Source organism: Miniopterus natalensis, chromosome 3 (assembly GCF_054644295.1).
Source record: "Miniopterus natalensis isolate mMinNat1 chromosome 3, mMinNat1.hap1, whole genome shotgun sequence".
In the NCBI taxonomy this organism is placed as follows: domain Eukaryota; kingdom Metazoa; phylum Chordata; class Mammalia; order Chiroptera; family Miniopteridae; genus Miniopterus; species Miniopterus natalensis.
In genome coordinates this window covers 26,086,494-26,112,547 of record NC_142083.1, presented here as the reverse complement: position 1 = coordinate 26,112,547, position 26,054 = coordinate 26,086,494, and positions in this window count along the sequence as shown.

Sequence of the window (26,054 nt, the reverse complement as noted above, 5' to 3'; positions counted from 1 at the left end):
AGCTAAGAAGTCCATGAGGAAAGCAAAGGTGGTCCTGAAGGCCGTGGAGTCAGGAGCCAATGAGAAAATGGCAGAGTCCTACAAATAGTCAGCAACTGGAAATATAAGAAAAGTTACTGAAAGACCCAAGGTCAGGAAGGGATTTATAGGAACTGAAGAATCAGGGTCAAGAACAAAAGACAAATACTCAACATTCTAACATCATCCCAGACCTAAACTCCTGAACCCATCCTTGAGTCTATGTTTTCCTACACATTCTCCACACAGGGCTTCAAAAAATCTTATTGAGCTTGCCTTCAAAATATATTTAGAATCCGCTTGTTTCTCTCCATCTTCATGGCTATGACCCCTGATCTGAGCCTCCATTGCATTTTTCCTGGATCATTCTATTCGTCTATGTATTCACTGGCTTCTGCCCCTGCCCTTCAGAGGCTAGTCTCAAGGTGGTACTCAGAGTGAGACTATCACTGTATGAGCCAGATTGCAGCTCACCTTTATTTAATTCTGCAATGGTTTTTCCTTGGGTTCCCTCCAATGGACCCCGTGTCCTAACTCTGCTACTTTTTTGGCTCATGGTGTTCTAGAAAACACAGATCTTGCAGTTCAAACATAACAAGTGCAGTTCCTCTTTCTGACCCTTTCCTCCATGGGAATTGTTCTCATCACCCTCTTCAACTCCCACTTTCTCAATGAGGCCTACCCCACCTGTCTTATTTAAGATTGCAAGAATAATCTTCCCCCAACACCCTGCACTTCTGTGTTCCTTTTTTCCCAATGCTTATAGCCTTAAAACACAATATAGTGTTTACTTTTTTATCATGCTATTGTTGACCCAAGCTCTTCCAGAAGAATGTAAACTCAGTGAGGACAGAAATCTTTTCAGCTTTGTTCACTGATATACTCCAAAAGTCTTAAATGATGCTTTTCATATGATAGGAGCTCAAAAATATTTGCAGAATAAAAACATAGATGGATAATTGGTAAAGATTCTTTAAAAAACACCAGAGAAGCAGCCAGCTGTCCCATAATCAGCTAGCTCCACTTTTAACTTAATTGGATATCAGTTGTCCCTGAGACCTAAAGGTAATAAAAGTCATACATAGTTGACTCTGGGTAGAGGCATGTGGAGCAAACAGAGATCAAATGAAAAAATGAACTTGATGTCTCTTCATTTCTTAACAGGTGCACTGCATACTGCACAGGATAGGCACTGTGCAGCTGGAGAGTGGGTGGACCTCTTTCTCCTCCAACTTCTCTTTTTATTTTAATCTTGGGATAATTTGAGATCAAATGGAGTATTTGAGTATTATTAAGGGGTATGTGTTCTTGCCTATGAATATGCCCGTTAACGTATTTATAATTTGAGATAAAGACAAAGACATATGAATATATTAAATAGCTTCAACTTAAGAAAATGGTCATAAGATTTTCATTAAAAACAAGTAATTAGGTTAATATTATGTCATTCTATTTCTCACCTTGTTTCAAACCTTCCAACTGGAAAATGTATGATGGTAATAGAATTGCAAAAAAGGCTTTTATTTTATTATATTATTTTAAGTGTGCAGAAAAAATTAGCACAACCAATTCATGATAATCTTTATATATAGTTACTGACAATACAGTAACTATGCAGTATCCTAGCAGTAAGATGAAAGCTTCAGGTCTGAGTGCACCAGCTTTTCATGTTCTTGATGCCAAACACCACGCTGAGTGACTTTCAATTTATGCATTCGTCGATTTAGATATCCTGAAGTAAAACATATCTAATTTAGAGGTATGTTTTTAATCTGGGAAAAATATCTAGAAATCCCAATAGGTACAGGGTGTGAATAAAACAGCCACAAGTTACTTTACTGTATGAAGTGATGATGGTACCATCTGGGCTTAGCTGATTCATTTTTCCACAAAATGTCATAGTTTTTAAGTTTCTGGCAAGAAAATGTTTACATTTTAACCTAATATAATTAGGAAATCACTTAGCTGAAACATTACATAGGTTGGTTTTCATTATAATTTCTGTATAATGTCTCTCACATTTTCTAGGTAGTAATTAGATGCATTAAGGATGAATGATTCCTTTGGGGCTTATTCTAGAGATTTTTTTTTTCCAAATTTGTGTCAAGGGTTACCCAGGGCAGAGAACAATGATTGTCACTAAGGAAGACTGCAGATAAAAGCTTCTGAAATTAATCAATAGTCATGGACCAAAAATTTGGATGTTTAAATTATTCAAGCAGAATACTGAAGAGCAGGATCTTAAATTTATATATTACTGGTGCTTATAAAATAGCTTTATTAAAAAGCTGTATAATTGATACCACAAATATAAGATTACCAGACTAATTTCAACAAGTAGGTAGAAGTTAACAAAGGACTGTTTATTTTCAATCTGGATTATTTTGGGGATACAGTTTTAATTTAGTTGCCCTGATTTTTGTGAGCCTTAGTTTCTCCTTCACATACTGGGATGTTACCTATACAACCTCTTAAGTTAATTCCAGCTAAAAAATGTCTGATATTTTATAATAATTTTCTGTTAAAGCTCTATCTAAGTATACCTCAGAGCATCTTTGAATATTAGAGGTTTTTGTTGTTATTTCCTTTTATTGTTATTTCCTTTTAAGAAACATGTCTGTGCATTTATCTTTTGAAGTCATTCTATGCAGTTAGTGTACTTAAACCAATTTCATTTAAACTGAGTGTTCTTTGGTATCTGAATTGTAACTAATTTTTTAAATAGTCTCTTCAAAACTCACTTCTTTCTCTCTTATCCATTTGGCATAAAATACTATTTGGAACATTAATCTAAAAAAGCATTCTGAAAATAAAATAAAGTTTTCATATTTGTCAAATAAAAATATAGGACAGCCAAGTAAATTTAAATTTTAGATAAAAAACAATCATTTAAAGTATACATATATTTCTAATATTGCACAGTGCATACTAAGTATAAACATATAGTTTATCTAAAATTTACAGTTGAATGTGAATTTCAAACTTCCTTGAAACTTCTTTGGAGAAGTAAACATAAATTATCACAAACAGGTTAAATCAGAAGGTACCGAGCATGTTTTCTCAGTGTAAACAGCTAGAATTGAATTGTAGATTATTAACACTGTGAGGTACAAGATAGCACTTTCATCTCCTGAGGTGCTTTTCTGTTTCCAATTCATCCACACCTTGCTGGTCTAGGGGGCCTGGTGGAGAGAGTCCAATGGTTAATTTTATCAAAGTGACTGGACCACAGGATGCCCAGATGTTTAATTAAACATAATTATGTGTATTTCTGTGAGGGTGTTTTAGGTGAGTTTAACATTTAAACCACTTGAATGAGCAGATTGCCTTTCCTGAGTTGTGAGTGGATCTCATCCAAATAATTGAAGACCAGAATAGAACAAAAATGGTGACCCCTCCATATATAAGAGGGTGTTCCTCCTCTCTGACTGCCTTTGAGTTGTGACATCATTTTTCCCCTGCCTTTGGCCTCAGATATTGGATTTTCCTGAGTCTTGAACCTGCCAGCTTTCAAACTAGAGTTACACCATTAGCTCTCCTGGTTCTCTAGCTTGTCAATTGCAAACTTGGGGGCTTTTCAGCTTCTATAATCACATGAGGTAATTTCATTCCTTATAACAACTTATCTATCTCTGTATCTATCTATTTATTTTTATTTCTATGGATAAAAAGGCCTAACACAAACTTTGGTACTGAAAATAGTGGTGCTGCTGTAACAAATACCAACAACTATGTAGTGGGTAATGGTTCGAGACTGGACGAAATCTCTTGGGCTTGTTAGAAAAATTCCTAGATTTCCTGAACAGAATGTTGGTAGAAATGTGGATGTTAAATACCATTCTGGTAAATTCTCAGATGGAAATAAGGAACAAGTCATTAGAGACTGGAGGAAAGGAAATCCTTGTTATAAAGTGGCAAAAAGCTTGGCTGAATTATGTTCTGGAGTTTTGCAAAAGGCATAACTGTGAGTGATGAAATTGGATATTATTTGAGGAGATTTCTAAGCAAAGAGTTGAAGAAGCAGCATGGTTTCTTCTTACTACTTATAGTAAAACACAAGAGCAGAGAGATAAATTAAAGGAATGGTTAACCACAAAGAACTGGAACTTGAAGGTTTTAAATATTCTCAGCCTATCTATGTTGTAAAAACTGAAGTAGTTTGTTCTAAAGAGAACACTAAGGGTGTGGCTGAACAAACACTTGATAAAGAGATCCTGGGTGCTGTTAATGGGTTTAATCAGCCATCTCAGCAGGGACCAGGAATAGAGAGAGGATTATACCAGCAGAGGCACTGCCAGCTCAACTAAAGTGAACCTGGATGGAATGAAATAAAGGAAGGCTTTTGTAATTTGGGGATTCTACAGGATGGGATGATAGACCTATTTAACTGTGTACTTGTTTTACTTTTCAAGAAAAAGAAGAATGACTTAGAAGGGAACGCATATATCATTAGGGCTGCTATTTCGATGACTGGTCCAAGGGACAGAGCTCATTGGTTTCAAAATTTGGGGCTGCCTGTTTGGTTTCATGAACTAGGATGCCCCTGCTCAGAGCCTCAGCAGTGGGATCTTCCAGCATAACTCCCTCCTAGAACCATGAGGGTAACGCTGCTGCTCCAGTGGGCCAAGGGTGAGGGGGTGGGGTATCAAGCCAGTCACTCAATTGTGAGCCTAGAGGGCTAATGGAATCTTTCTGGGTTTTGAACTTGCTTGGTGCCCACCATCCCTTTCTTTCTTTTAATTTACCATTTTTGAAATAAGAATGTTTATCTTGTGCCTGTACTACCATTGTATTTTGAAAGCACATAACTTGTCTGATTTTACAGGCTCACAGTTGAGGAGGAATTTTGCCTAAAAATAAATTATACCTCAAGTCTTATCTACATCTGATTAAAATAATATTTAGATGAGACTTTAGACTTGAGATTTTAGAGTTGATCCTGGAGTGCACTAAAACTTTGGGGGCTGACATAAAAATTAATGTATTATGCATGAGAGAAGAGCATGAATTTTGGCATGGAATGTTATGGATTGAATGTTTGTGTCACCTCCCAAATCATGTTGAAGCCTTAACATCCAGTGTGGTTATATTTGGAGAGGGGACTTTAAGAAAGTAATTAAACCCAAGTGAGGTCAAAAGATGGGGCCCTGATTCAATAGAATTAGTGTTCTCATAAAAAGAGACACCACAGAGTCCCCCCTCACACACACACACACACACACACGCATTAAAAAGAGGCCATGTAAGGATATAGCAAGCAAAATGGTGACTATCTGAAAGCCAAGAAGAGAGTCCTCACCACAAATCAAATCAAGATAACCTTGTTCTAGAATGTCTGGCCTCTAGAACTATGAAAGAATAATGTCTGTCATTTAAGCCCTCCAGTCTATGGTATTATGCCATGGCAGTTTGAGACTAATACAGATGAGATTCCTGTGGCGACTGTCCTATAGACAAGACTCAAGAGTGCTGCTTAACCTTGAGCTTGCAATGTCTAGAGTTTAAACATGGGCTTTGAATGTGAATGTAGAATATCTAAAAAACACATCCAGGGGTTCTAGACCAGTCTATTCTTCTGGTAACACTTCTTCTTGGAGGAGAGGAAATGATTCAAATTGATATTTCTGGTCCCTGCTTTTAGATCTCAAATTGGGGGACCACTCATAGAATGAAGAGTGTTGGTACAGGAAGATTATTGCATTTTTCATATTTTTCTAGGAATGAAAACTCCATTTCAACAGTTAGCGGTTATTCTGCTAAGTATTATCTAATTTAGAATGGAAACTATGAGCCCCAGCAGGAACTACTCTGAAGGAAAAGCACTTACATTAAGGATGGAAATGATTATAAGTTATTTGTAAAGGAGATTTCTGTGAACTATTTGCAGGGTTGTCATTCTCACCTGTAGGAAAGTCACTGGCCTCCAAAATAATGCATCTTTCTTCAAATTGTCTCTGTACAGTTTTCTGACAGGTGGGTGATCATGTATTTTTAGACTAAATAGGAAAAGGCATTTTCTTTTTGTTTACTCTCAAGCAGCATATGACTAACTAATAGAAGTAACCAATTACTGCAATATCTTGGTTATTTTCATCATTAATGGTGACTGGGCTGCTTCATAGTCATTTGAAATGACAAAAACAATCTTCAATATATAATTTTGATATATTTTTGTGACTTGCCAACAGCACAACTAACAATATCTATTTAACTTTTTAATTATATTTATTTACTTTTATAATTAAACCATACAATTTTAGAAAATGGGTCTAGCCTTTAATTATTTGGGATGAAATATGACAACTTCAATTACTAAATGTCAAGGATCTGTTTATTTTTGTTTTTCTTCTTTTCATCTTTCCTTAGAAAGTGAGTCCATTTCCAATTACAGCCCTTATTCTTCATGTCCCTTTTATTTATTGCAACGGGGATATTTTTAATGCAATCATTTTGTTATAATTGCTTTGTGTCACTAGAACCTCAAGAGGAAGTGTCAAAGTTCCTGTTGTTTAATATTGATAGAAAGTAGTGCTCAAAAACATCCACATTAATTCATTTGTCAAATAGTACCTAAAATTTTTTATAAGATCTCATAAAACCATATTCTGTGTATTGAACATTGACATATGAAGCATCTGAAGAAGAGCTCTTTGCAAATTGATTACCTTTCACATCATAAAAAGTCCTCATATGCTATTGGTGTTCCCCTCATTACCTCTGAGCTCAGAATAAGCACCCAGTATTTTAGGTTGTACTGTTGATGCATGAGTTACTTGAAAAATGAGGTGTGATCATTCCTCCTGGCTTCCTAGGATAGCTCCTGCTCCTGAAGAGATTATTTCTCACTGCTTTGGTCATTATGGGCTTTGATGTTGGGTGTAATGAAAACAATAATTATCGAAGAATAATAATATGAGTCACCTACGGCCCAGAATCTGGTCAGTGAGAGTTGCTGCAATAAGTTGACTATTTCATGTCCTGAAGTTAAATGAGGTTTAGTTAAGTGATAAGGACATTTGAGTTTATATCACACGGAAAACAGAATAGAATCAAGACTGATAATATGCTGTAGAAAATTTGCCTATGCAGAACTGGTTAACTTCAAAGAAACATTTTTTTTTATATATATTAAGTCATGTAAGAACTACTAACCAATGTACAAAATGTCAGACTGGTCCCCAGATGTGCAGTGCGACTATTTAGTACTATAGAAAAAAACAATGCTTTGTGATTCATTTACATGAACTTCCAGAAACATTAAAACTGTGGTGATAGAAGCAGATTGGTGGTTATCAAGGATTGACATGGGAAAAGAGAATCGGCTAAAAAGTGGCACAAGGGAACATCTTGCGGTGATGGAAATGTTCTATATCATGATGGGTTGTGGTAACTAGGAAGCCACAGGTACTTGTCAGAACTCATTGAAATTTTTCCTAAAATTGGTGGCTTTCAGTATGTCTAAATTGTATGTCAATAAGCTGATTAAGAAAAAAAAGACAAATGAAGAATTGACTTGTCAACATAAACTTTTTTCTCTGCTCAGAAATGAGAGTGAAAACATGTATTATTTTTTCATATCTCTTACCATTTTATCCTGCACTTGCCTCTTAATAGAAGAAAATACAAAAGAAGTCAGAAAATGCAGGAGAGCAAAAAATACAAAATTATATTTTTATCAGAGTGTTTAAAACTGTGTTCTGTGTTTGTGACACAGTACTTGTTTCTTGGGAATTCTGTTTGCTTCTGGAAGAGAAGGATCTGGTAACCCTTCACCAAATCTGTCCTGGAAGGGAATGTACATCCCCATTCAGAATGCAAATGAAGCGCCAGTCTAAGGGGGAGGGTCTTCTTGCCTTCCAATTCCATGAAAGATATTCCAGCTAATCATTTATTGAGCTTTTTGTCCACAAGTAAATTATAAACCAACATACTGCAAGTTAAGGAGTAAAAGAATTAACAAAATCAAGCTGTAAATATCAGTAAATATTTAAAGGCATTTTTTACAACATATTATCCTCAAAAGAGATACTGACCAGTTATTTTCATTAAAGCTTTTTAGAAAATTTAAAAAGAAATCACAACATTAAAAAAATTCCAGTGGGGAAAAAGGTGCTTAGATGGTTACAATGTACCTTTTTTTGACATTTGTAATTATTTATTAAAATTTCATACCTGGAAAACCTATTGCTCCTAGCTACATTTAAGCTTATTCTTCTAGCTTATATTTTTTAAATAAAAGTTGCATTATTTGAAATTAGTTTTGAGAAGTGTAAATATGATCCTTAATCTACCTTTTAATGATGACTAACACTTCCAAACAGATTTATCTTCTGTATGAAGCCACTAGGCATATGTCTTCATAAAAATGTGAAGAGCTTAGCACACTTGAACTACTCAAGCTAACACCAAAGTGAAAGAAAGAACAAGTATGATTAACTGTTATATTGTGATTTGTAAACTTAGTATGAGAAAAGTAAAATGCCTATTTTTACATGATATTTACATTTTTACTAGTATCGCTAATATTAACTCCAATATTTTTTGTCATATTAACTTTTAAGTTTAATGTTCTCATTACTTGCTCTCTCTAATTTGTTCATATTCTCTGAAAAAATGAATATGCAAATTATGGTGTTACTTTTTTGAATTAAATGTTTAGTACCCTGGACTTGAGTAACATTAAGTCCTAAAACACTTCTTTTCCACTTTGATGCAGGAAAATAAAAATTAATCATCAGATAGCTTTCTACAACTGTAATGCATCAGTAAGATGATTCATTCAACTTCACATACATTTTCTTTCAAATGTTTGTTTTGATTACCAACAGCGTGAGACACAGTAGTGTTCTGGCAGTTCCGATAGTGTTTTCCCTGTGGAAATGCTGAAAGCAGAGCTCTCAACAGTCAACACTAGATATGTACAAGATGTTGCAGAAAACTGTTTTTGACTCAACAAAAACTTTGTAGCAATGATGACTGCTTCTAACTTCAAAGGCTGTCATAGTTTGAGTTCTTGCAAAAACAAAACAAAAACATGTATTTCTCAGGGACCCTTAGCCTAGGCTTTGTCCTAGGGATACAGTAGATTCCTGGAAATGTTTAACCTAAAATTTCTAAATCTTCAGGTTTATATTGAAGTACAACTTACAAGTGTTACTGAGAACCCAATATTCCAGTTTGTCTGCCTGCATGAGCAGGCATGAGAAATGCATGAGCAGTACAGAAAAAAGGTTTATTAGAGAACTGGTCAATTTGGATAATTGAAAGCTAATGATCTGAAAGACTAAACCCCTGATGGCATGTAAGTTATAGCTTATAACAGGGCAAAATCACAAGACTCTGTGGATTAAGGGGGCTTGAGATTTTGCTGGGAGATGATTGGTCAGTGGTAAGGTAAGGCTAATAAATCACTTCTTCAGGTCTTGAGGACAGCTCCAAGGTCTTTTCAGGTGTCCCTCAATCAGGTCTCATGGGAAAGTAGCCAGAGTGTTGTTCCACTTTAAGGCTCAGAAGCTGAAACTACTTGGTCAAGATGTTATCTTTAATCTACCAGAAGTCTGACCATGTGACCATTAGTTAGGTTCCAGCTACTATTTTCTGTTGCCTTAGGGATTGCTGATTATCAGGAAAAGGATTGGTCTATGAGGGGTAGATATTTATATATATGAGAGAGAGAGAATTTCTAGAGCTAGGATTCCTACGTAAATTAAATTTAATCAAAGTCATAAAGGCCCTCAGTTTTACAACCTTCAACAACCATTAACATGTTTGTTTTCATCTGTTTTTGTCATAGGATTGAAAAAATATTAAAAATTAAATATCTCTTCTCTCTGAATTTATGTCAGAAAAAAGCAACTTATTAAAGCTTGACAACACCACCACTTGAACATGAAGATAGTATGAAGGAGAACCGACTGAGGGCAGAGGTGCAGTAGATGTAGAATCTTCATTCATTCAGCACATGGAGAAATCTGATGGACAGTCTGCAAACACTGATCCTTCTTTTGAAGGTTATAAACAACAAGAACATTTTATAGAAAGTAATAATCCCTTGGCTTCCTAATGTAACATAAAAGTGTCCTGACTGAAATGGCATGCCATCAAAAATCATTTCTAATTATTTTAAGTAATATTTAGATCAATTCATGGTAATCCTATTAACTTTCATGTTTATGTCTGAATTAGATTACTTTCACGTTTGTTTAAGCCCTTTTGCTTCTTAAAATGTCTCTTTCAAAGACAAATTGAGCCTGATTAACATAATCAATGGTTCTGGGGGTTGAACATTTGCAGATGCCAGAGTCAGTGATGACCTCTTGCTTCCTCTTGGAGGAGCCATCCCCCCACTTAGTTGTGACTGAATGCAGTGAGTAGGCTCACATGAGCTCCTCCTTGCTTTTAAGCATGTGGTCCAGGAAGGACCGGCAGGCCCTTGATAGAACAATTCTGCATGAAAACACTATCTTCTGAGTCTCTTGGTCTTAGAATTTGCTCTGATACTAGCCAGGGTCCAGCTTGAAAAAGACACACATACACTAGGATGGTGTTCCAGTCTGGTGGAGATTCACAGAGAAGTACACTGATTATTGCCATGAAACATGAAGAGTGTTTCAATAAAGATCCACAGAGACGTGTAAAGACAAACAAGATACCTGGAAGGGTATTTGGCAGCAAAGGGGTGGTGAGGGAAGGGAGATGCTGTCAGGTCAGGTTTCCTGGTGAAGATCCTTTTTGAGCTGATTTCTAAAGATGAATCCTATTTGGGGAGGTCATCCCAAGTGAATGAACTGCTTAGACTAAGACCTAGATATGTCTGGAAGGGAGAGAGGTCAGGAAGCAGGAGCAGGTTAGTGGGACTATATTGCTAAGTTGCTCAGCAGGATAGTATTTACCTTGCATTGTAGGAATCTGTCTTTGGTTCCTCTGCACCAGGCCTTGGTAACACATGTATGATTGTGATTAAGATGAGGCTTCCACTCTCCAGTTGATGATGGGCTGAAGAGACACAGCAGCTGCACAGACATGTCATCCCAGTGGATTGGTAAGTGCTGTGGTAGAGCTCAACATGATGACCAAAGGCCTCAGAGGAAGTTGACTGAGGGCCCCATTTCCTGGGTTATGCTGGGCTAGGTGTTCTTTTAGGTTCTTTCTTGTATGAACACACTTACCAGTTTTGCAATGTTGTAGATAGTGTGATTATTACCTCCACTCTACTGTTAGGAAAATAAGACAAGGAATGGTCATGTAACATGCCCAAACCACACACCTGGCAAGTCATGAAGCCTGGTTGCAGATCCAGGTGATGATCTTAACCAGGCCAGTCCCCTCCCTATACCTTGGTCTGCATGAACTCCCATCAGCAAGAGGAGGGCAGCCTCCTTGAGTCAGGATGGGCACCTCTTTTTGGAAGCTGACTGCCACCCCAAATTGTCTTGTAAGTACAGAAATCCTTCACAGACCTGGAAGGTGAACTGATCAGTCATAGGAACTTCAAACCTCAGCAGAAGCCACATTCTCTAAAGCCAGCCTTCAAGGGAGGGGCCTGCTCTGCCTCACACCCATGCCCTAGACCTCGGCCTTCCCTGAGCTACATTCACCCACTGGCAACATAGCTTAGAAAGCCTGCTGACAAGGGTCCAACAGTGGTCGCTGGCAGGTCCCAGAACCTGACTTCATTTCCTGTGTGCTCAGACGCTGGAGCTCCTGAGTTTGCCAGTGGAATCTGGGGTTCCTGAGTCTACAAAATGCCCCTAAAAATAAGGCAAGCACTGTCCCTAGAACAGCCCTCCTGTTTACTTGAATTAGATCTTTCCTGGGTAAAGAAGCCACTCATAGACCTGCAAGGACCCCACACATTCAGAGCTGTGCTTGGCATGCTCAAAGGACATATACTCATTCGGCAGCCCTGATGTCACAGCCAGAGTCATTGACCACAGGATGCAGGCAGGTCCCTCCTTGTGTCAGCACCTTTTTCTCTCTGTCCTATCCTTTGCAACTCTCTCAGATGGCTGTTTCATATGCAATAGTAATTGAAATGATTTATGCCCACCAATTATAATAAATGCACAGTCCTTAAGTTTCCATCTGGGTGAAGTCATAAAATGCAACATGAGGAATATTGAGGCAAAACGTATTATGACATTTCTTTAAAAATACTTTCTATAATGTTTTTTGCCCATGCTCAGTTATGGAAAATGTAAAAAATTAGTATATTTTAGCTAGTTTTCTTCACAACATTTGTTCTTTTTTTTTAATGTATGATACAAATTTTCTTTTAAATGAGAAGCTTTCTTCCTGGCTTCTATTCTAGAATGTTAATAACATAGATCACTTACCAATCCGTCAAGAAAAACATATTTTATCTGAAACTTCGTATTTGATATTTTCAGACTCTTAAAAAATTCAACCTTCTAAGGGAAATTACTTTGCATAGAGCAATTTGACATTATATAACCATTTCATGGCAAGATGCTCCTAGAATGAGACCAGTTTAAACAATGTCTTTCTTATTTTAAATAAAGAGAATAAAATATCAATGCCAAGATACCTTCAGATAGCTTGTGGAGAAGCAGAGATGGAATAGCAAAGAGCGATTGTCAGGCATATCTAGCCAAATCTTCATTCAGATCACTTGTCAACTCAAGAAGGGTGATGCCATCTCTGATGCCATCTGGGGCAAGGGCTGTATTTTATAATTGTGCTAATCTCTTTTTAACCAGTCACTGCTACAGGTTAAGAGTTTTTGAGGTGAGAAAATCTTGGGTTTTTGCCTCAAGCTGGTCATTAAGTGTTGCTAATGACAGCTTTCCTGAGGAAATTGGAAATAACAGGATGTGATTTAGTATAAATATGATATGTCAGGAGCTGTCCCCCTCAAATGTCATTATTGAGGTGGGATAGCTTGTATCGCACAAGAAGTATGGCCCTATTTTCAAACAGAGCAGAAAAGAGCTCGGATGCCTGAACAAATCTCTCCCACTGCCATTCTTGATCAGTGGCGCTTCAGTAAGAAAGGCAGGCTGCATCTAGTTCTGCACTGGGGCTGCTGCCCTGTGATTAAGCTATATTGCCTCTCTCTTATTGGCCCAGGCCACGTGTCAAGATAAAGAGGACTTCAGTTCAGAATTTAGCCCCTTCACAAGGAAGCTCACTCTGAATTAATAAGAGGGTAAAAATAAGAAGTTGAGAAAGAACAGGGACAAATGGTGTTTGGAAACAAATCACTCCGAGATCTTGGTTGACCACTCCTGCTACCGAGTAGAAAGTTGCTTGTGCTTTCTTTAGAAGAGTTGTGACCTATAAAAAAATAAAAAATTCCCAAATCTAAGTAATCTGGGGGAAAAATTCCCACTGTAAAACTTTATTTTGGTTATCGTTATTTCATAAGAGCCTCTACATGATGTTTAAACAATGAAATGGTGTCCAGAGACTAGGTGATATAGGAAGTTCCAGGAGAAGGAACTGAGGATTTTGGTGACAGCCCCTGGTTTGCCTGGGAGAGGGGCCACTTAATTTGTCTTCTCTGCCTCTTGCCAGAATCCACTCTGGCCTATTATGACATATACACATTATATAGATGGTATTTGTGATATTGGCCAGGCCACAAGGCCACTTTGAGCCTCAGTTCCCTCATTCATCAATGTATAAAACTGGAGTATTAGCATCCACTTGTAAAGGTGAAATGTAGTGATACATATGAACGAACTTAACTTAGCGCTCAGCACATAGTAAGCTGCCTAATGAATATTACTCAAATAGGATTTAATACAGTCCAGTTTTATTAAAACACTTAAAATGTTGTCATAGGACTCATTTATTCAGCCATTCATTTCTTCCTTCATTGGAAAACTTCTGCCACTAGGCTTAAACAACTTAGCATTAGTCAATAAAAAGCATTTCTAAGTAAAAAGCAGCAGCCTCCCCTCCAAATCCGGTCTTCAAAGCCCTGACAGAGTCAGCATGTCCTGGTCACCCTCCTTTGTCATCACATCTGGATCTACCATTCTGTTCAAGCAGAAGACTCCCCATTTTTCCACAATTTCCTCTTGTTTTATTCATGTATTTATCTTTACAATAAGGAAGCAATGTAATTCAAATATTTAAAATCTTGTTGATGCTTGCATATTTACTGTCCAAAGCCAGATTTGTAAATGCAAGTTGAATCAGCAGACCAATCTGCCATTCTCATTGTGAAGCCTGTCAGAATCCCATCTTCCCCGCTGCTTTCTTCTTCAAGGCAGTCATTTGCTACCCTAGTAGGTGGAATAGCATCTTCCCAAAATGCATATCCACCTGGCACCTCAGATTGTGACCTTACTGAAAATATAATAAAATTAAGATGAGTTCATTCAGGATTAGGGTCAGCCTTAAACCCAATGACTGATATCCTTAGAAGAACAGGGGATACAAAGATATAAACACAGAGACACAGAGGGAAGGTCATGGAGACAGGTGCAGAGGTGGGTAAAATGATGCCATAAACCAAGCAACCCCCGGAGCCCCCAGAAGCTGGAGGTGGCAAGGCAAGACACTACCCTAGAATCTTTGGGGGAGTGTGGCCCTGCTGACACCTTGATTTCAGGTTTTTGGCCTCAAGACTGTGAGACAATTCATTTCTATTGTTTCCAACCACTCAGTTTGTGGTAACTTGTTATGGCAGCGCCAGGAACTGATGCAGTTCCCAGCCTCATTTTCCCTACTCTAGACTTCTCCTGTGCACTAAAGGACAATCTTTGTCACATGGAAGCAGTTTTTGTCTGGCAGGCATGGCGCCTGAGCATAAACTTCTCCCTGCCACTCTCCCATAGCCGGATCAGGAGCACATGGGATTGCAGGGGAAAATGCTGGTTTATAGACGTGGTTGGTTAAAGTTCCTTCACAAGGTGATATTTAAGCACAACTCTAGAGGGAGGGAAGATGAAAGCCATGGGTTTATCAGGGAAAGCATTCCAGCCTGAGAGAACCTCAGAGCAGAATCTTGACCTAAGAAGAAGAGCAGGAGAAAGGAGCAGAGATGATCCAGAGGAGAGAGTAGAGGGAAGGAGATGCTGACATCAGAGAGTCTGCAGTGGGCTGGGTGATGTAGGATATTTGGGGCTATTCTGAGACTGCCATATTTTCCCCAAGGAGGTAAGAAACCATCAGAGAATTGTGAGCAAAAAAGCAACATGATTTAAATCTGGGTGTGTCTGTTTAAGTGTCTCTACCTCCTGTAAGAATAGGTGGAAGTTGGTGAAGAGACGTAGCTGTAGCCTGGCTAGCTTGGCTCAGTGTTTGAGCATCAACCTATGACCCAGGAGATCGTGGTTCAATTCCTGGTCAGGACAAATGCCTGGGTAGGGGACGTGCAGGAGGCAGCCAGTCCATGAATGACTCTCTCATCATTGATGTTTCTATCTCTCTCCCTCTCTCCTCCTCCTTCTGAAATCAATAAAGACATAAAAAATAAAAATATAAAAAAAGAGGGAGAAAACTGTAAAATCTGTCAAGAAGCTAGGAGACTAATTCTGCAGGAGTCCAGGTGATCAGTGGTGGCAGTGTAGACTGGAATTTTTGTCATCAAATTGGTAAGATGGGATACACTAAAGATGTCTAGAAGACCGAGCTGACAGGACTTACCAAGGAATTAATTGTGGGGTGAGAGACAAGCCTGAAATTATGAATGACTGGAAGTTTATTTTCTTTCCTCAGTAGTCAGGGTGAGTTGTGAGTGGTATTGAAACAAAATAAAAAATGTTTTATACCCATGACAGGTTACCTGAAGGACTTACAGAATTGTTTACTGAGTTTCTGATGGTTTGCATTTGTATTAACATGGTATGAACAAACACATTCATCTAGCTCTTTTCTTCTCTTTGAAGGTAATTGTATCTTATTGTCAGCTGCAGGGGTTTAATGAAGAGCCCTCATGCCATTCTGAATTGTTAGTAGCATATTGGAAAAGGTCGGGTGTCCCTTGACCATCTCTAATGGAGTAGCACGAGGATGGAGCAGATAGCTGGTGTGGTCAGAGGATCAGTTAATAGAGGAGAAGTAGGCTGAATGCACACCGATAGAGGGAGTGGAGTCCAGGTAGTGAAGGTTCTAGAGAAAAGGCTGGCACATTGAATACAGATGAACAGGAGACTTCAGGTTAAGCAATGGAAGAAAACATATAAATTGGGAAAGATATGATAATCAAGATCATGATTTGTGATTTTAAAATAGTTGATGTTAGTTTTTTGTTTTCAAATTATTTTACTCCTGTCCTAGTTTTGTACTCAGATTCTGTGAGTGAAGAAAGGCTTCAAGAGCTGATGCAAATGTGGAAAAGACGGGACAAAGGGCTCAGCTCCTGTAAATTCATTACCACCCATGAAGTCAGGAAACCATGCTGGGAAGTCCACCACACAGCTCACTGCCATTCTGCCCACACTCAGACTCCCAGAAATTGTCTTTGGCTTCCTTTCTTTGAATCCTAGAATCCCTGGTATTTTAAAAAAATGTTTACAAAAGATTAAGAGGTACACCAAAACAGAACAAAATAAAAATATTTGTGGAAAATATCTTGACTTTTCCTTAGAGCTAAAACACATCACAATGGTGAACCTGAGAAGGTGAGCGAACCAATTGTGGAATTATGCTTGAATATACAACCTGGTTTTCTCCCAGGAGAGCAAGAGGAACAAAGGACCAAGATGAGGTATGACTAAAACCACACCACATGTGTTTCATCCAGAAGTAGCAGGAGAAGAGAACTGGTCAAAACAGTCTGAAAAAGTGGAACAGGTAAGGTTGGTTCATAGAAACTAGAGAAGCTTTGATCTTAAAATTCTTTCTCACACGTTTCCTGCTGCCCGCCGGTATCAAAGGTTTAGTCAGTATGGAAAACGGAGTTCAATGCTGATTATTAATGATGTTAAATGTGACTGAGTAGCAAGATGGTGAAATGTGCTGATGACACAAAATTATTAGGTTAGTCAAGACCAGAGAGAATGAAGAAGCACCTCAGATGGGTTGAACAAAGCTCAGTAATTGGGCAATAAGATGGCAGATGAAATCCACTGTAGACAAGGTCAAACTTACTAGAAGGAATAAGTTAAATGCCTTGTCTATGCTGAAGGGCTCTGAATTAGCTGTAGCCTCCTGATAATAAGATCTAAAAATCATCATAGCTCAGGGAAAACATCTGCTCTATGCAGAGCACCAGTCAGAAAGAATGAACCAGATGTCAGGCTTGCTGAAGATGAGATAAAAAAATGCATGAATGATTTAAAGTCATTATGGCAAAGACCGCTTCTAATCTCTTGTAAAGACCAAGAAAAGAAAACATTAAAAGGAGGAAAATCCCAATGTAACAGGGGTCAATTGGCTATGCATATGTTACACAAAAGAGAGCTAAGCAAAAGACTTTCCTATTTTCACGTCCTATAAATGGATCATATAATGTGGTGTTTGCAGAAAGACGAAAGTCAGCTTGAGTCATAGTCATTCAGGAAATGATTGTAGAAGACTAAATAGGTCATAAAATTCCAGGGAAAACATATTTCAGACAAAAGGCGGTGAGGATTTCCTTCTAAGGAAACTGGCTTAGTTGCTGCAGGTGGTAAGCAGCTTAAGTTGGAACCAAGAGTCCAGGGAGGAGATTCAAGAGTTTTCTGCCAACACAGCTGGCCTAAACCATCCTGCGAAGCCCGCGGAAAACTCCATTTCACGTTCACATTGAGTGTTTTCCATTTCCCTCCACAAACCAAACTGCCTTCGCAGTGTCTTTGTACTTCCTCTGCTTGATACATTTCATTCGTCAGCCTCTCCAAGCCCCAGGTTTAGCCCCTAGTTGGAAATACTGACAAGTGAATTTTCTCATATCATTTATTTTCATGTTTATTGAGAAACCTCCTAGGATTTTATATATGCAAAACGGGCTTTTCTGATTTTTCCTTTATGACACCATCACAAGTTTTACTCAATGATACAGACCCTCTACAGAGTAGTCTGCTTTTCTGGGGACTAATAAAAGAGTTATAACCACCGAAGCATTTAAATCTTGGACTTACTATAAATACACTCTCTCCTTTGAAACAAATTAGAGTGTGCCCTGAAAGGTGACTTGTTTACCACTCTCTTCTAACTGGAGATTCGCTGAATTCGATGTTGCACCTCAATTTAAGAGGAGCAGACTCAGCCACACCTGAAGCCTGTGCAGGACCTTCCTGGTGTTGGGTTAGGTTCAGGAACTGCTCCTCTAGAATGTCCATTTTCCAGCTTTGAATCCTAATTAAAATTGCTCCTCCCCAGGTTTCCTTTCCTTCATGCTCCTTTAGGTCTCCCATAGTACGTATCAGCTGCTAACACACTTTGTTATTTACTGTGATGGTAGATAGCACCAAGGCCCTGCCCTTCTCCCCTTTCTCTCCCCAGGCCCATTGCCAGGTAACTGCAATGTCCTCTAATCATGGACCTGGTTTCTTCAGGTGACTTGGTTTAGCCAACACAATGAGGCAGAAGTGTCAATGCAGGTATGGAGGCCAGGCCTGCAGAAGCTTCACGTGTGTCATTTGTTCCCTTGAACTTCTGCCGTCATCAAGGCAGAGCAGTCCCCGAGTCTTCCTGCTAATTCCACGAGGAGGAGAAGAGACTTGGTGGAGCAGAGAAGAACCGCCTTTGCCAGTCCAGCTAAGGTAAGTGACTCCTCGCTGGATACACATTCAAAAATGAGCCTAGACCAGCTATGTGTGAGTCCAGAAAAAACTGGCAGAACTAAGGCCAGCTGAAGCCAGCATAAATCCCCTGATCCCTTGTTCACTCACAAATAACTATTGCTTTTTATGTTGCTAAACTTCAGAGTAAGTCTGCAATGCAGCAAGAATTAACTGACTTGCTTATGTAGTTATTGTCTCTCTTCTTCTAAAAGGTAGGACTTCTTGTCTGTTTTATTTACTCTTTTCCTCCCTAGAACCTAGAGAAGTGCTTGGCTCTTAGTAGGGACTCAGAAACTGTTTCTGAATGACAGCATTAATCAATCTTTCAATCAATTAGATTCGGCCACCAAATTGTTCTGAGTTTAAATTTCATTGTTTTTGCCTCTTGGATCAGAGGTTAAAAGACTTTTTCTGTAAAAGCCAGATAGTATATATCCCAGGCTTTGCAAGCCTCAGTTATTTGTTTGTAGTTTTGTGTTTTTTTAATAACCCTTTAAAAATGTAACCATTCTTAGCTCCAGGGCAATGCAAAAAACAGTCCCTGGCAGGAGTTTGCAGATTCCTGCCTAGAGAATGTTTTTTATTGGATGCATGCTGGTTTTACACACCGGGCTGCCCTGCTGCACATCAAGCGCTATCTTATGGAACTCATTACCAAATCCTTTGTGGAGACCATGATGGGATCTGTGGCTGCATCACTTCTACTGACATCTCTCTTTAGTCCCATCCCAGGAGCAAGGATATTCTTGACCAACTACATTGCTTTAGCTCATATTTTAGGACTTAAAATATGGGAAACTCTTACATTTGCATCTCTTCAAGACCAATTTTTTTTTTTGCCTACTATAAAACCAGAAGACCTCAGTTATGTATTATTTAAATTTCTTTTTCCTTTATTTTACAACTCTCATTGTTTTTCTTTTCATTACTCCAAATGTGCCCTCTATTTATGTATTCCACTATATAAATGACAGTGTTCTGAATTCTTATTGGAAGAAGTGAAAAATACATAAATAGATTTTTAATGTATAGTGTCGTAAATTAAGATGTTAATAAAATTGATTAAGAATTTTCCAATTTAAAAAATGAATCATGGACTGTTATTCTATCACAATGATCTAGTTATACCTGAAGAATAACAACTTATATTTATTTTTTGATGATGTCTAGTCATAAAGTGAATTCCACCTATTGTAGATGAAGAGAGACCCTCAGATAAGCACATGGCTCTAGACAGCAACCTCAACATAAGAAGTGCTAACTAATAGTTATGTCCTGGGAAGACTGAGTTAATGAGCTATTTTTCTCTCAGTATTATTCAAAGGGAGAGCACTTACTGCATTGTAAAGTAATTATTTGCCTAAATATTGTTCCTACTAAACTAGAAAGTACATGCTGTCAGGACTTTCTTTTTTTTTTTTTTTTTTGATTTTCAAATACTTAGAATGGTCTTTGGTATAGTGTCAGATACTTGATAGAAACCTATTCAATTAATTCATTTCTAAAGCTTTGGGTTATGGGGGAAGGATTGTTGCTTCCTATTAATATAATAATTTCTGCTTTTTGTGTTACGTTGTGAATTTGTTTCTCATAGGAAGAACATGAATTACAAAATAGGAAGTTAAGTCTTAGAAATTGCTGGATTTATTCAAATTTAGGCATCTAGTAAATGGCAAGTCGTTTACCAGAGTCAAAACCTTATTGCTACTGCAAGATTATTTGCAGGATACCAAACTGCTTACTGGTGTGAAAATATGATCTAACAGAGCTGGGATTGATGGGGGCCTAAGAGTGTTCTGCAGCCAAGGCTGTCTTAATGGCTTAGGCATGGTATTTCCTTATTAAAACAACTTGTATGGATTCATCTTCCTAAGTCTCTCTGGTACCAATGCAATTCAATGATCAAAAGTTGCAAATAGATCTTTATAGCATTTATTCTTCATGACCTTCAAGGCACCATGGCATCTACTTCCTTGTATGACAGATTTGCCCACTGCCAGGGACTTTCATGGTCATTCCCAAACTGAACTCTGTTTCTCTAAAACCTGTCTTTGCCAATTATTTTAATAAAGGATGGAAAATGTTAGAGAGCTTTTGTATTGATGATTATATGAAAAGAAACAGGCTGCTCCATTGGAAACAGACCTACTTTCTGCTTTGTCTCTTTCAGTACCATACTTGGAGTTATCTCTGCTCCTGGCCCATTCCCAGCCCTCTCCACTGTGCTCTGTACCTCTTAGTCCTATGTTCTTTTGCCTCCTTTGACTCTGTCTTCTGGGTGCTGAATGAATGCTAGAGGTAAAAATGGAGAAGCAGAAATATTTCTTCCTACCCTCTCCATATCAGAACGTGTTTTCTGTGCCCTTTCTGGCCACCATGCCCCTGGGCATTCGCACCATAGCCAGAGCTCTATCTTCAACTTTGGGTTTGCTAACAGAGCCCTACCCACCCCTCCCAATCAAAGGGTGGTAGAGCTTCAGGTCACAGAGAATCTCTGGGTTACTTCACCTTCCCCTGTTTGGCTTCTCCACTCTTTTATCACCTGTGTAACAAATTCCCTACCTTAATTGCTCTTTGAAACACCTAGAGTGGTTTTGTTTTCTGGTTGGACCCTGACTAATATAAACCAGTTGCTCTTTTTCATTTGAGCCAGAGGAAACTGAGCCTCACAAAATAAAGCATCTGTTTGACAATTCCATGTCTAGTTAGTGGTGGAGTCAAGATTTTAACCCAGATCTGTCTATCTGTCTCTCAAAGCAGGCTGATTAGCAGAAAGATACAGAAAGGTACTGATGCACTGGGCTATGATGATGTTTGCTGGTGTTAGTATCGAGCTGCCCTTGAACTCTACCTGGCAAGATATGGCTACTCTGCTTCAACTCCAGTAGCTATAGACAGAGACTAGAAGTTTGACCTGTGTTGCTTGGGGACTACCAGTGATAGGTCTTTTAAACCTGTGTTGGATGGGTCAGTGACCTATCATCGACCTTCAAGTGAAACCATCCCCAGTTTGGAGGCCTGCAATTAATATTAGTGACAAATGTTGCATAGCACTGAGCAGGCAAGACCTGGAAAGACAATGATGGAAAAGAATAGTCTCTGGGCAGCACTTGGACTGTGCAATAACTAATCAAAATCATCATGGACAGGAAGTGTTGCCAGCTGCTGCTAATATTAATAATAGAAATATTTCTCAGCAAATAGAATTCCATAATCATGCTATCAATTTTTTGAGTACTGCAAATTGAGCTGTTATCTTTTTGTTTTTTTAAAAAAAAATCACTTCTACCTTACACCTTACAATTCTTTTGGAATATTTACTGTTTTGTCTGAACAAGAGCACTAGTGACGAACATCTCAGTGTTTCACCTCTGAGGCTTCTGGACCGTGTCAAAGTAAAAGCAATCAATATTGGTTAATAAGCCAGATCAGTGTGATTAGTATTCTTTACAACATTGGCACACTTCATTTTATGAACAGATTGCCTATGAAAACTTGGGCTTATATCTTGTCTAGACAATGCCTTACATAGCCATTCAAATTAATAATGTGCCAGAATTATCTTATGCTTAATGCAGCTGGCTCTATATTGACTCTGGAAATTAAATTTACTCCACAATGGTATTGACAGCTGGGTCTCTGGCATATTTAATGGATCTGAATGAAGATGGGGCTTCATCTTGTGCCTTCAAGCAAAATGTTGATAACTCATCATTTTCATAAAAAGTGAGAAAGTGCTTCATCTAGAAGCGTTCCATTTCTTGGTAGACTAAATCAATGTAAAAGGAGGTTGCAATCCGTTGAACTCACCCCCGTGGAAGAAAACAAAAAGGGAATCAACCCAGACAGCCTGTAAAACAAGGGCTTGCTGGTTCATTAAATGTGTAGTTCAGGAATCTTAATGTAGATCAGAAGACCAGTTTTAGTCCCTAGGAGTAAAACTGTGTCCCGTGAATTTGATTTGAACATAATGAAAATTCTCATAAATGTGTATGTCTGAAGACAGGCCAGAAACATGGTTCTTGAAGTTTTAACTGGTTTATTTCAGGTGCGGGGTGTGTTCTCTGTGCACTCTGCCCTGTGCAGTCTTTCTGAGTTGTGAAAGTTACCTCTTGAGAAAAGTAATGTAGACCTCTTTAAGGAAAATCTTTTATATAGACAGATTTGATTTAATGAAATGAACCTATCAACAAATGCTTGTCAACAGATTTTCCTGGCCTCACCTCCAGAGTCCCCCGTATGACAATGCATGAAAGGAGAGAAGCATAACTTTCCTAGTTCCTGAAGACTTGTTGTGTTGCAGAGTTAATTTAAAGATAGTTCTTGCTTTATACTTCCTAAAATAATATAGTCCAGGGTAGTTTTAGGAAAAAAGCCAAACAAGAGTTGGTTTGGGGGAGAAATTCAGAGATCTGTGTGAGACTTGATTTAGGGTGAACGCAGCTCATTTATTCACCTCACTTTCCCAGACTCAACCCCCAAAATGTTTTATTGTGACATGATGACCCTCTCATCACTGCTTTGGCTGTAGCTTACAAATTTCGATAATGTTATATTTTTACATTCATTCTCTTGAGATTTCCTCTTTACATATGGACTCTTTAGAAGTGTGTTGTTTGATATCAAAGTGCAGACTTCTGGAAAGGAGAGCATAGGAGTAGGGATATGGGGCAAGTCAGTAGCTGCATCCATGGTATTTCAGGTCCACAAGATGGTCATGTATATCCGTGTAGTGATTTTCAGAGATTCACAGAACCTGTGTGAACTAATGGCACTGAGAGCAATGCTTCCTTGTCCACAAGGAAGCAGGTTAGTGAGAAGCGAGGAGAAGCAGAGTGAAAACTGAAGACCCTCTTCCAGGTCCTCTTCTAGCCATAAATGTTCAGGAACTTATTATTTGTGGAGTGATTTTATAGCCTGTGGTCACTTTATACTGGTCGGCCACCATCTCTACAAAACAGATCCTTTGAAATATGATAATTAAAGTGCCCATGCTCCATCCCCCCTTTCTCTTATATTTAACAGATATTTTTGCTCTCTTTTGCCAATGTAAATTATTCATTTAGTAATGAAAATCCCCTTATTGTTTCTGTGGTAGGTAAATCAGGTAACTCAAGTATGTTAAGAAATAAAACAGTAACATAACTCTACTTACAAAACTCAAAGTCAGTCGCCTGAACATCAAGATAAGAAAACATCCTGAACAATAATGTTTTATTTTGACACAATGAGCAAGCTTTCAGTGCCAAATCAAACAATGATCTGAGCGTTGCCAATTCTTTATCCCTACCAAGTAAAAAATAGAGCCCTTTTGCAATATCAAATCATCTATTGTTTGTTCCATCACAGTCTTTCTTCTGACAAGCTTTCACTGTCATCCAAAGTAGGCAATACTTTCCTCTTAGTTGCATTTTCACATTGTTTTTGTCAAGGGATACTCCAGAAATAAGATCCCTTATCTGTAATGTTAATTCTCTTAATAGAGAATTAAGAATATTGCCAGAAACTTTGATTTAGGAGCATTTTTGTTCTTTCCTTCTGTATGTATTTAACAATTATACTCTTCACGCTTGGTACAAAAGCCCTGTGTGCAAAAAAATTTAAAGTACCCATAGACCCTGTCCTCAGGATTTACAATCACTGAGGGTAGCAACAGAAGGTTAACCATAGGGCAGGGTGGAAGCCACAAATGCTGCATGTGTTGTGAGAGGTCAGAAGAGGAGTAAAGGGCTTCTAACCTCAGCATTAAAGAAGCCATTGAGAGGCTGTGTTGCTAAAACCAGACTTTGGCAACATCTTCAGGCTGTGACTAGAGCAGTACATGGACAATTGGGCCAAGAAAGCATTGAGCAGTTAAACTAGTTAGCTTCACCTCCTATGGTCATGTCTGCTATTCACTGCACAACTGCCAAGGGTGCCATGACCTAGCTTGTGACTCTGAGGATGTCAAGAGGAGCACATTGAGTTGGTCAGTGGGCTTGGGTCAGAGGATGGAATGGTTAGACTTCCATACCACATAGCTTTCTTCAGAATATTACTGATGTCCTCTTATGACCTTTTGTTTTTTATTTTGTTAGGGTTTTTTACTGATTTATTTGTTTCTTAAAAATACAAACAAAAAGAAAGAAAGAAAGAAAGAAAGAAAGAAAGAAAGAAAGAAAGAAAGAAAGAAAGAAAGAAAGAAAGAAAGAAAGAAAGAAAGAAAAGAGTACGTATGAAAAGGAAAACAAACCTTTGTCCAACCTTTTAGGATTCCTGTAGTAAAACTAAAAACCTAGTATCCTCTCTGAACTTTTAGTTTGTAAAGCATAGATAGTGGAATACACATTTCAGTACACCAATGGCTCCAACACAGGAAGAAGACCAGACCAGGTGACCATGGACCCAGAGTCAAATCCACACTCACTAAAGGACTTGTGTGGGGCAATCATCGTTGAAAGAAGCTTACTTTACTCATATTTAATATGAGCAAAAAGGGTTGTGATTAATTGTTTCAGGTTGTTTCCTCTGCAAAAATATAAGAATTTGTTAGTTGTTTTTTTCTGTCCAATAAATTATCTCTTTTTTTATTACAAAGTTTCTTCAATGAATCACACCATTCAAATTAACTTTCTCAATCACATAAGGTGAGACTACCAAGATTTTCCACATCAACCTCAGTGCAATGTCAGAAATTACAATCCTGAGATCTTCATTCTTAAGGCTAGAGTTATTAGCACCCCTAACAGAAACTGCCAGTAAAGTGAATGCATACTAATTGGCCATCAGCTAACTTTGCTTTTGTAAAAAAATAATATTTGATCTGTGGTTAATCTTTTCAAATCCACAACTTAAAATAAAATATCCATGTGCAACTCTCTTTTCTCTTATAGAAAATAATGCCAGTGATGTAAGTCACCCAAATTACAGAAATATCAAACAATCAGTAGCTGCTGAGACAAATCAATGAGTAACGTATACATTCTCTGTCTCTCTTTTTTAAAGCCTGGATATAATTTTAAATAATTTTACTAGCATTATTACATAAGTGCCAGGGGAAGTTTGTTTTGTTTGTTAATGTTTTGGTTTTGTTATTTGTCTTTCAATAATAGAGCTCAAAGTCCTGCAAATGAGATGTTATTGAATGATAAGACATCTCTTCCGAAGATGTTTTTATATAAGAAACTATATACTTCAGTGAGAAAATATTAGCATGTATGTATAAGAGTAAAATTATAATATTTAAATGTTCTACCCTAAGTTTAAAATGAAATCTATTTAAAATTAAGCAATTTGAAGGAAGGAACTCAATAAGGCCTCCCATTCTTCACAGTTTTATTTCTGTAGTTCCAGTTTATTTTAGCCTTATTTTTGCAT